The sequence below is a fragment of the Portunus trituberculatus genome, chromosome 6, assembly GCF_017591435.1.
Source record: "Portunus trituberculatus isolate SZX2019 chromosome 6, ASM1759143v1, whole genome shotgun sequence".
Lineage (NCBI taxonomy): Eukaryota > Metazoa > Arthropoda > Malacostraca > Decapoda > Portunidae > Portunus > Portunus trituberculatus.
This window is the reverse complement of record NC_059260.1, coordinates 2181009-2193888: the sequence shown is the minus strand read 5'-3', so window position 1 is coordinate 2193888 and position 12880 is coordinate 2181009. Positions and strand designations below refer to the sequence as shown.

Genomic DNA, 12880 nt, shown 5'->3' with positions numbered 1-12880 from the left:
CTTTTCTCTTCACTATCACCACTAACACAGCCTCTTCTCTTCACTATCACCACTAACACAGCCTCTTCTCTTCACTATCACCACTAACACAGCTTTTCTCTTCACTATCACCACTAACACAGCCTCTTCTCTTCACTATCACCACTAACACAGCTTTTCTCTTCACTATCACCACTAACACAGCCTCTTCTCTTCACTATCACCACTAACACAGCCTCTTCTCTTCACTATCACCACTAACACAGCTTTTCTCTTCACTATCACCACTAACACAGCCTCTTCTCTTCACTATCACCACTAACACAGCCTCTTCTCTTCACTATCACCACTAACACAGCTTTTCTCTTCACTATCACCACTAACACAGCCTCTTCTCTTCACTATCACCACTAACACAGCTTTTCTCTTCACTATCACCACTAACACAGCTTTTCTCTTCACTATCACCACTAACACAGCCTCTTCTCTTCACTATCACCACTAACACAGCTTTTCTCTTCACTATCACCACTAACACAGCATCTTCTCTTCACTATCACCACTAACACAGCTTTTCTCTTCACTATCACCACTAACACAGCCTCTTCTCTTCACTATCACCACTAACACAGCTTTTCTCTTCACTATCACCACTAACACAGCTCTTCTCTTCACTATCACCACTAACACAGCCTCTTCTCTTCACTATCACCACTAACACAGCCTCTTCTCTTCACTATCACCACTAACACAGCTTTTCTCTTCACTATCACCACTAACACAGCCTCTTCTCTTCACTATCACCACTAACACAGCCTCTTCTCTTCACTATCACCACTAACACAGCTTTTCTCTTCTCTAACACAGCTCACTATCACCACTAACACAGCCTCTTCTCTTCACTATCACCACTAACACAGCCTCTTCTCTTCACTATCACCACTAACACAGCTTTTCTCTTCACTATCACCACTAACACAGCCTCTTCTCTTCACTATCACCACTAATACAGCTTTTCTCTTCACTATCACCACTAACACAGCTCTTCTCTTCACTATCACCACTAACACAGCCTCTTCTCTTCACTATCACCACTAACACAGCCTCTTCTCTTCACTATCACCACTAATACAGCTTTTCTCTTCACTATCACCACTAACACAGCTCTTCTCTTCACTATCACCACTAACACAGCCTCTTCTCTTCACTATCACCACTAACACAGCCTCTTCTCTTCACTATCACCACTAACACAGCTTTTCTCTTCACTATCACCACTAACACAGCCTCTTCTCTTCACTATCACCACTAACACAGCTTTTCTCTTCACTATCACCACTAATACAGCTTTTCTCTTCACTATCACCACTAACACAGCTCTTCTCTTCACTATCACCACTAACACAGCCTCTTCTCTTCACTATCACCACTAACACAGCCTCTTCTCTTCACTATCACCACTAACACAGCTTTTCTCTTCACTATCACCACTAACACAGCTTTTCTCTTCACTATCACCACTAACACAGCCTCTTCTCTTCACTATCATCACTAACACAGCTTTTCTCTTCACTATCACCACTAACACAGCCTCTTCTCTTCACTATCACCACTAACACAGCTTTTCTCTTCCCTATCACCACTAACATAGCCTCTTCTCTTCACTATCACCACTAACACAGCTTTTCTCTTCACTATCATCACTAACACAGCTTTTCTCTTCACTATCACCACTAACACAGCATCTTCTCTTCACTATCACCACTAACACAGCTTTTCTCTTCACTATCACCACTAACACAGCCTCTTCTCTTCACTATCACCACTAATACAGCTTTTCTCTTCACTATCACCACTAACACAGCTCTTCTCTTCACTATCATCACTAACACAGCTTTTCTCTTCACTATCACCACTAACACAGCTTTTCTCTTCACTATCACCACTAACACAGCCTCTTCTCTTCACTATCACCACTAACACAGCCTCTTCTCTTCACTATCACCACTAACACGGCTTCTTCTCTTCACTATCACCACTAACACAGCTTTTCTCTTCACTATCACCACTAACACAGCCTCTTCTCTTCACTATCACCACTAACACAGCTTTTCTCTTCACTATCACCACTAACACAGCCTCTTCTCTTCACTATCACCACTAACACAGCCTCTTCTCTTCACTATCATCACTAACACAGCTTTTCTCTTCACTATCACCACTAACACAGCTTTTCTCTTCACTATCACCACTAACACAGCCTCTTCTCTTCACTATCATTCTAACTCACCTCTTCTCTTCACTAACACACTCATGATCCATTTTTTATGCCTTTTCCTCTTCACTATCTAATCCTTTTTCATTCATTCTCTTCACTAACAGACAAGTAACCCTTTCTCTTTGTCTCTCTTCTCTTTGCTAACATATAATTCTTTCTCCTCTTTCTTTCTTCTCTTCACACCATCTTCTCTTCACTCTCATCTCATTCCTTCTCTATCATCCTTTCTCTTCAGTGCATTTCTTTTACAAAATATTAAAACAAGGGATAAGAATTTTTTAGAGCATCTCCTACATCAATTTTGCATACAAGTCACTAAACCTATCCTATCCTAACCTAACCTAACCTATCCTAACCTGTACCAGTTTCACCAAAGTCGCCTAACCTAACCTAACCTACACTAGTTTTACCTAAGAGTTACCTAACCTTAACTAACCCACACTAATTTGACCTAACCTAACCTAATCTAACCCAGTTTTACCCTATGAGTGCCTAACCTAACCTAACCTAACCCCACACCATTTTTTTTTTTTTATCTACAAGCTGCCTAAACTAACCTAACTCAATTTTACCTACGAGCTGTCTAACCTAATCTAACCTGCTCCAGTTTTACCTAAGAGATGCCTAACCTGACCAATTTTAGCTATGAGTTTTTACCTAACTGCACCAATTTTTACCTATGAATTGCCAACCTAACCTAACCTAACCTAACTTAATCTGACCTAACCTAACCTAACTTAAGAAACACACAGTTCTTTCTCTTTCTATGTCTTCTCTTCACTATCATTTCATTGTAACACTGCATCACTCTGAATGCTGGAGGGAATTGGAGTGTTTCTGACAAATGCACACTAACATTACAACATTTGCCTTAAAGTGTTGCCACGTGTTGTATGAAGCAGTGACAGCGTTAAAAGAAAAAAGAAGGATATTTTGAATTGAGATGTTGAGGAAATGTCAATGTCTCTTTCTTATAAATACACAAAAAGATTCAAAACTTTTCCTTACGAGTTATAAATTGTTGTATGTTGTAGCACCAGTGTTAAGGAAGTGAAAAAGAAGGATGTTATGATGTTATGAATAGAAATTATGTGAAAATATGAGTGTTTCTTTCTTATAAATGCATGGAAAGACTAGAACATTTGTCAAAGTGTTGTGAATGGTTGTATGTTGCATGAGTGTTAAGGAAGTGAAAAAGAAGGATGTTATGATGTTATGAATAGAAATTATGTGAAAATATGAGTGTTTCTTTCTTATAAATGCACGAGAAGATTAGAACATTTGTCAAAGTGTTGTGAATGGTTGTATGTTGCATGAGTGTTAAGGAAGTGAAAAAGAAGAAAGAATGTTATGTTATGGATTGAAATGATGTGAAAATATGACTTTCTCTCTTTTAAATACATGAAAAGATTAGAACATTTGTCTGAAGTGTTGCAAATTAATGTATAGTGCAATGACAGTGTTTGGAAAATGAAAAAAAAAAAAAAATATTATGAATTGAAATGTGAAAATATGAGTTTCTTATAAATACACAAAAAAATATTAAAAACTTTTCCTTACGAGTTATAAATCATTGTATATTGTAATGACAGTGTTAAGGAATTAAAAAAGAAGGATGTTATGATGTTATGAACTAAATGATGTGAAAATGTGAGTGTCTCTTCCTTATAAATGCATGAAAAGATTAGAACATTTGTCGTTAGTGTTGTGAATTGTTGTATATTGCAGTGACAAGTAAAGGAAGTGAAAAAAAGATGTTATGAACTCAAAACGCTGGAAAAATGTGTCTTATGTTATGTTATGAACTGAAATGTTGTGATGCGTGAGTGTTTCTTTGTCTTAAATGCATGGAAAGATTAGAACATTTGTCAGTGTTGTAAATTGTTGTATATTGCTGTGACAAAGTAAAGGAAGTGAAATAAAGGATGTTACGAACTCAAAACACTGGAAAAATCTGAGCCTTTTTCCTATAAATGCACACAAAGATTAGAACATTTGTCGTGAGTGTTTATGTTGTATGTTGCAGTGACAGAGTTAAGGATGTGAAAAGAAATGGATGTTATGATGTTAGGAACTGAAATTGAGTGACAATAAAGTTTCCTTCTCCTCAATGCATGAAAAGATTAGTACAACATTTACCTGGTGTCATAAATTGTTGTATGTTGCAGTGACAGAGTTAAGGATGTGAAAAGAAATGGATGTTATGATGTTATGAACTAAAATTGAGTGATATATGAATGTTTCCTTCTCCTTAATACATGAAAAGATTAGAACATTTGCCTAGAATGTTATAAATTGTTGTATATTGCAGTGACCTAAGGAAGTGGGAAAAAAAGGATGTTATGATGTGATATATGAATGTTTCCCTCTCCTCAATACATGAAAAGATTAGAACATTTGCCTAGAATGTTATAAATTGTTAAATATTGCAGTGACAGTGTTAAAAGAAAAAAAAATAAATAAAATAAATAAATAAATAAATAAATAAAAAAAAAAAATAGCTGTTATGAATTCAAGCATTGCAAAAATCCAATTCTTTTTTCCTATAAACACTAACACAGTTCTATTTTGTCAACCTTTTTTCCAGTTCTATTTAATCAGACCCTCTTTCCTATAAACACATGAGTTCTATTTTATCCAAGCATTTTTTCCTATAAACACAAAGGCAGCCCTATCTTATCCAACCCTTTTTTCCTATAAACACAAGACAGTCCTATTTTGCAGTGAAAGAGTTTAAAATCGCAGTTAATTAACTCAGAACACTTTTAAACACAAACGAAGAACAAGGAGTGTATTTGTCATGAAGTGTAGAGCGAGTAGAGCGAGCAATGTGTCTGGGATAAAGTGTAGAGAGAGAGAGAAGGAGAGAAAGAGAGAAAGAGAGAGAGAGGTGTGTCTGGGATAAAGCGTTAGAGCGAGCAGAGCGAGGAGTGAGCCTGGGATAAAATATTGAGCGAGGAGAGTGTCTGGGATTGGATAAAGAAAAAAATAAAGGATAACAGGATGGAAAAGCAGGAATAATAATGTAAATAAAGGATAAACAGAGAGAATAAAGGATAATGGAAGAGAAAGTGAGGATAATAGGAGGAAATAAAGGATAAATGGTGAAAATAAAGGATAAATCAAAGGAATAAAGGATAACACACTAAAAAAGGATAAAACTGAGGATAAAGGATAAGGAATAAAGGATACAGGAAAGAAATACAGGATAACAACAGAAAGTAAGGATAAACAGTGGGAACAAAGGATAAACAGGAGGAATAAAGGATAAATGAAAGGAATAAAGGACAAGATGATGGAAATAAGGACAAAAAGTAGAAAAAAACATCAAATCAACATTCAGAAAGTCACATTGAACCAAAACAGAGAGAGAGAAAGAGAGAAAGAAAGAAAAAGAAAGAAAGAAGGGAAAGAAAGAAAACGAAAGACAAAATGCTCACTTAAAATTGCTAATCCCCTTGCAAGTCAGACTGAAGGCAAAACAAACAAACAAATGTCTTATGTCTTACACAACACAATGTAAATAATGGTAACCCCTTCAACATGGCAAACTACAACACATAATACTCAAATGTCGCAACACACCATATTTAAAACTTCCTACAACTTTATTTAACCCCTTCAGTACCATGACGTGTTTCCATATTCATTCTGGTGACTATACAGCTTCAGAAACTCATGTGGGGGGTTAAAATAGTGAAGACTGTGGCCATTAATCTTCTGACGTCCATAAACCTTTCCTAATGTCAATAAAATGGTCTAATGGTACACAAATCTCAAGGTAAAAATGTGTCCCAGTACTGAAGGGGTTAAAATAGTGAAGACTGTGGCCATTAATCTTCTGACCTCCATAGACCCTTCCTAATGTCAATAAAATGGTCTAATGGTACATAAATCTCAAGGTAAAAATGTGTCCCACTACTGAAGGGGGTTAAGAGGGTGGTTTCACGACATTTATTCCTTTAATGGCTAACTCTCGAACCTGCAAGGGGACTGGCAACTAAGTGGGCCTTTTTTATTCATTTCAAGTTACCCCTGGCCAGTTCTTCCCTTCATACATAATAAATAGATAAAAAAATAGTCAAATCATTCAGTGTAGAGGGCAGGAAGTCACCTCGTAAGCATTAAGTTAGGTTAGGTTAGGTTAGACTGAGTTAGGCTGGGTTAGGTTAAGTTAGGTTGGGTTGGGTTGGGTTGGGTTGGGTTGGGTTGGGGTAGGTTGGGTCAGAGTGGGTTAAGGTTGGGTTAGGTTAGGTTAAATTAGATTGGGTTAGGTTTGGATTAGAGTGGAGTCAAATTTAGGTTAGGTTATGTTAGGATGGGTTTGGTTGGGTTAGGTTGGGTTAGAAAAGGTCACCAATATAGCCAAGGTGAGGAGTGAAGGCCGGACAGACAGTGCTGGGTGAGGTGATGTGACATGATGCAACACTGAATTCACTGCTTATGAACTGCCACACTCTGAGATACCAAGTGTGTGGCAGATAATGTCAACCACGCCACCACAACCACTGCATCACACTATTACTTGAACACATTTTGAAACGAAGACTAAATTTAAAGATAGCAAATTTATAAAGACAGGTAAAAATTTAAAGATGGCAAATTTTCAACCCCTTCCGTACCATGACGAGTTTCCATATTCATTCTGCTTACTATTTGATGATTTTAAATAGCTTCAGAAACCTTTGTGGGGATTAAAATAGTGAAGACTGATGGCCATTAATCTTCTGACTTCCGTATACCCTTCCTAATGTCAACAAAATGGTCTAATCGTACGCAAATCTGAAGGTAAAAAAGTGTGTAGGTACTGAAAGGGTTAAGAAAGGCAAAAATCAAAACAGGAAAATTATGAAAGAAAGGAAAATTAAAGATGGCAAATTTTGAAAGAAAGACAAAAATCAAACTTCAAATTTTCAAAGGAAGGCAAAAATTAAAGAAGACAAATTTTGAAAAGAAAGGCAAAAATTGAAGATAGCAAGTTTTGAAAGGAAACGTGAAAATTCAAGATGTCAAAACGAATCATCAATTTAAGCATGAACACAACAGGTGACTGAATGAACAACTTTTGAAAGGAAGATGAAAATTAATGACAAGACTGATCACTAATTTAAACATTTACGAAGCACGTGGTTAAATGAATAAGTTGTGAAAGGAAGGTGAAAATTAAAGACAAAACTGGTCAGTAATTTAAACATGTAATCAAATGAACAAGTTTGGAAGTGAAGAAAATGTAAGATAATAAAAGCGATTACTAATTCAAATAACCAAACCAAACCAAACCAAACCTAACCTAACCTAACCTATCCTATCCTATCCTAACCTAACCTAACCTAACCTAACCTAACCTAACCTAACCTATCCTAACCTAACCTCATTAAACATCAACAAGACAGGTCTAATGGTACACAAAACTCAAGGTAAAAATGTGTCCCAGTACTGAAGGGATTAAAATAGTGAAGACTGTGGCCATTAATCTTCTTTCCTCCATAGACCCTTCCTAATGTCAATAAAATGGTCTAATGGTACACAAAACTCAAGGTAAAAATGTGTCCCAGTACTGAAGGGGTTAAAATAGTGAAGACTGTGGCCATTAATCTTCTTTCCTCCATAGACCCTTCCTAATGTCAATAAAATGGTCTAATGGTACACAAAACTCAAGGTAAAAATGTGTCCCAGTACTGAAGGGGTTAAAATAGTGAAGACTGTGGCCATTAATCTTCTGACCTCCATAGACCCTTCCTAATGTCAATAAAATGGTCTAATGGTACACAAAACTCAAGGTAAAAATGTGTCCCAGTACTGAAGGGGTTAAAATAGTGAAGACTGTGGCCATTAATCTTCTGACATCCATAGACCCTTCCTAATGTCAATAAAATGGTCTAATGGTACACAAATCTCAAGGTAAAAATGTGTCCCAGTACTGAAGGGGTTAAAATAGTGAAGATAATGGTACACAAATGGTAAAATGTGTCCCAGTACTGAAGGGGTTAAAATAGTGAAGATTGTGACCATTAATCTTCTGACCTCCATAGACCCTTGCTAATGTCAATAATGGTCTAATGGTACACAAATCTCAAGGTAAAAATGTGTCCCAGTACTGAAGGGGTTAACATTCTTCGCAAGGACAGACAAAGAAGTGTTGACAGTATTTGATATAATAAAATATAATAAGGAACAAAAAATAATGAAGGATAAGTAAGGAGAGGAAGAAGACTAAGAAGATAATGTGGAAAAAACAAAATAAAAAGGATTAATATTCAAGATAGGATAAGAAATAAAGTCTTAGAAGATATAGAAGGTAAAAACAAGATAATTTAAAGTAATATAAGTAAAACTAGAAATGAAGAAAGAATAATAAGAAAATAATAAAAAAGATAATAATCAGTCAAAGTTTTCAAGATAGGACAAGAAAATAGAGTGTTGTAGAAGATATAAAGATAAAAATAAGATAATCAGGGTTAATATTCAAGATAGAACAAGAAATACAGAAAGAATAATAAGAAAATAAAACAGAAAAGATAATCAGAGTTAGTTTTCAAGATAGGAGAAGAAATGAAGTGTTTTAGAAGATATAAGAAGGTAGAAAAAAGATAATGAGGGTTAATAATAAAGATAGAACAAGAAATTAAGAAAGGATCCAAGAAAATATAATGAACAAAACAAGACAATATCATTTAGGGTCAACATTCAAGATAGGACAAGAAATAAAAGATAAAAACAAGACAATATGGGTTAATATTTAAGATAGAACAAGAAAATTAGGAAAATACTAAGAAAATAATGGAGAAACAAGATAATTAAGGGAAACATTCAAGATAGGACAAGAAATAAAGAAAAAATATGTAAAAAAAACATCATAACAGGTGCAAATTAATCAATAGAGAAATTACAGGTGAAATGAAAGGGTTACAGGACAAAAAAAAGAAAAGAAAGGAGGAAAGAGGAAAGAAAGAAAAGGGAAAAGGAAAAAAGAAAAGGAAAAAAGGAAGAAAAGAAAAAAAAGAGAAAAAATAAAAGGGAACAGAGAAAAAGAGAAGAGGAAAAAGAAAATTGAAAAAAAGGAAGAGAAAAGGAAGAGAAAAGAGACAAGAGAAAAGAAGAGAGAGAAAAGAAAAAACAAAGAAAAATGAAAGAGGAAAAGAAAAGAAAAAAAGAAAGAAAAGAGAAAAAGAAAACAAGCAAACAACAAAGAACAGGTGAAAAGAAACAATAACAGGTAAAACAGGGAATTACAAACAAGGAATAAACCAAAGGAAGAAAGGATAAATGAAACAAATAAAGAATAAAAGAAAGATATAGAGGAATAAGAAAAATTCAAGATAAATCAAAGAAATAAGGAGAGAATTAAAAGGAATAAGAAAGAAATGAAAGAAATAAAGAATATATAAAAAAGAACAAAGGAGAAAATGGAAGAAAAGAGGAATAAATGAAAGAAATAAAGGATAACAGGTAGAATAGATGATAAAAGAAGGAAATGAAGAACAACAGGTAACAAATGAAGGGAAAATGGAAGAAACAATGAATAAAAGGAAGGAATAAAGGATAAACAGAGAGAATGAAGGATAAAGCGATAGAAACAAAGGAGAAACAGGAGAAATGAAGGATAACCAGCAAAAATAAAGATAAAGAGAAGGAATAAAGGAGAAACAAAGAGAATAAAGAATAAATAAGACAAATAAAGGATAAACAGAGAAAATAAAGGATAAACAAGAGAAATATAAGATAAACAAGAGAAATAAAGAATAAAAAGATAGAAACAAAGGATAAACAGGATAAAGAAAGGATATGTAGCAAAAATAAAGGATAAAAATAAGGAATAAGAGATAAACAGTGAAAATCAAGAATAAAACACAGAAACAAAGAATAAATAGGCAAAATAAATGATGAAAGGAGGGAATAAGGAAGAGCCAGTGATAAAGAAGACAAAAGGTGGATGAAGAGGACAAATGTAAAGGAAAATAATGAAGGAATAGAGAAAAAGGAAGATTACATATAAATAATTACAACAGAAAACGGCAGGTAGGGTTACACAGGGATGATAAAGTAGAAAGTAAGATAATAAAGTAAATAAATGAAATAATAAGATACAGAATAAGATAGAAAGATAATCAAACAGAAAACACACTTAAATAAATAAAAAAAATTGAAAAACACACTAAATAACTAAGAAATAAGAAAACAAGGTAAAAAAATAAGATAATTAAGTAAATAAATGAAATAATAAGATAAAGAATAAGATAGAAAGATAATTAAATAGAAAAAACACTTAAATAAATAAAAAAAACTGAATAACACACTAAATAACTAAGAAATAAGAAAACAAGGTAAAAAAAAATAAGATAATGAAGTAAATAAATGAAATAATAAGATAAAGAATAAGATAGAAAGATAATCAAACAGAAAACACACTAAATTATTAAAAAAACTGAAAAACACGAAATAACCAAGAATTAAGATAACAAGTTAAAAAAATAAGATAATAAAGAATAAGATAAAGATAACATACAGAAAACACTAATAAAACAAAAAAATACAAACACACACTAATGAACAGGTACAAACAGGTGCAACAACAACACAACAGGTAACACAAACAGAGGAAAACAAAATAAATAATAAAATAAATGAAATAAAAATAAAAATAATAATAGTAATAAAAATAATAATAATAACAATAACAGCAGCAAGAATGACAGAATTACAATAGAAGGGACAGAAAGACATACAGGTGAGGCAGTAATTAAGGAATGGCAGGTGAGAACAGGTGAGAACAGGTGAGTATATGATTAATACAGGTTACAGGTGACATAGAGAGGGAAAAATAGGTAAATAAATAAATAAATATATAAATGAATAAATAAATAAATAATTGAGGTTGTAATTAAGGAATGACAGGTGAGAACAGGTGAAAACAGGTGAGTACATGATTAATACAGGTTACAGGTGACATAGGGATGGAAAAATAGGTAAATAAATAAATAAATAAATGACAGGATTAGAAAAAGGAAAGGGAGAGAGAGAGAGAGAGAGAGAGAGAGAGAGAGAGAGAGAGAGAGAGAGAGAGAGAGATACACATATAGATAACATTTACCTGATAGAATTATATATCGAAAGAGAGAGAGAGAGAGAGAGAGAGAGAGAGAGAGAGAGAGAGAGAGAGAGAGTTACACATACGCACACACACACACACGCACGCACACGCAACACTCACCTGATAGGGTTGTACATGAGTCAGTGTGTCGGTGAGTGGCGGAATCACGACAACCGAAAATGAAAAATGAAAAAAATAATAAAAAAAAGTAAGTGAACAGGGGAGTCGAGATTTCAAGAGTTGTCACCCGCCCTACATTTAAGCACTATTTTGTCACCTGCCGGCGTTCTGGTGGGCAAAATGAGCACTGCCAATTCCTCCCCTAAGCACTGCGACACTTTCCCCGGCGACACACAGCGAGGGGACACAAATATGGCGCTTTTTTCCTTGAGTTTCCACAAATTTCAGAGATGATGAAAGTGTACACTGCCACCAACCTGCCTGCCTTCTCCACTTCAACCAGTCATTTCACTCACTTCCCGCCTTATTTCAGCCGCACTTCAGGTCACCGCGGGCACTTCAGGCACTCAACTTTCATGCAGTGGCGGCGCGGTGGTGAGAAAAGCCCTAGGATCGCGGGAAATGGTGAAAATGTCTAAGGAATGGTCCAATGTTTGGCCGCCATTACTGCTTCCAGGTTGTTATATCCCTCCGCGCCCAGGCCTGCCAACCCTGCCTTATTATGCCCTATTTACCACTTATTTTGCCATATTTCACCCATATATTACCTTGTTATTTTAATGTCAACTCTTTTTTTCCTTGTTTTCTTCTTATTTGTTGTATTTAAGGCGTGTAAGGCAAATGGTATGCTTGTTCCCAGCCGTTACCAACCGTGCCTTATTTCATTCTACTATACCTTATTTCTGCCTCACACCAGTATTCTTTATCATTTTTTACTCAAATTTCATGTTATTCTTTCATTCAGTAGTGCTTAAGGCGAAATATCTATGTGCTTTGGTGTTTTCATGTCACTAACCCGCCGTGCCTTATTTTCACAGAATGTATCTTATTACTGCACTATACTATTATTATTACTCATCTTTTGCCTCATATCCTCATTGTTTATTCCATCTGTAACGTGTGACTCATAGATTATATACGTTTCCGTCTTCATTTGTCTTAATACGATTTATGCCTTATTTACGTTATATTTACTACTTATATTACTCCCACGTACTTTATTTTACTCCATTTCATCACTGTGTTTAATTATTCAATCTATTTTCACTTTATTAATCGCATATATGGAATGAATGATAGAGTAAATATATTTATCACCTTTCTCCCCCTTAGTCACTCACACCATGCCTTATTTCCGCCCCTTCTATACCCATACCATCATTGTATACCATTTGTTGTATTTTATTTATGCTGTATTTATTTTATTGATAATGTGTATATTGTATAATGAATGAAAGGGTTGCATGTCAAAAAAGTCTCTCCTCTGCCAGGGCTGCCAACATTGCCTTATTTCTGTCCTAATTAACTCGTATTTTGGCGGTATATTCGTCTTTTTCTATATCAATTTCGTG

At 34.7% G+C, this 12880-nt stretch overlaps 1 long non-coding RNA gene across 1 annotated transcript in view; it reads right to left on the bottom strand.

The window, feature by feature from the left end:
- Positions 1 to 11998, bottom strand: part of LOC123518416 — a 27968-nt gene extending 15970 nt beyond the window's left edge. Inside the window, exon 1 of the long non-coding RNA XR_006678785.1 lies at positions 11469 to 11998. This is a non-coding gene — a long non-coding RNA (uncharacterized LOC123518416). The remainder of the gene's footprint in view (positions 1 to 11468) is intronic.
- Between the last annotated feature and the right edge of the window lie 882 nt (positions 11999 to 12880).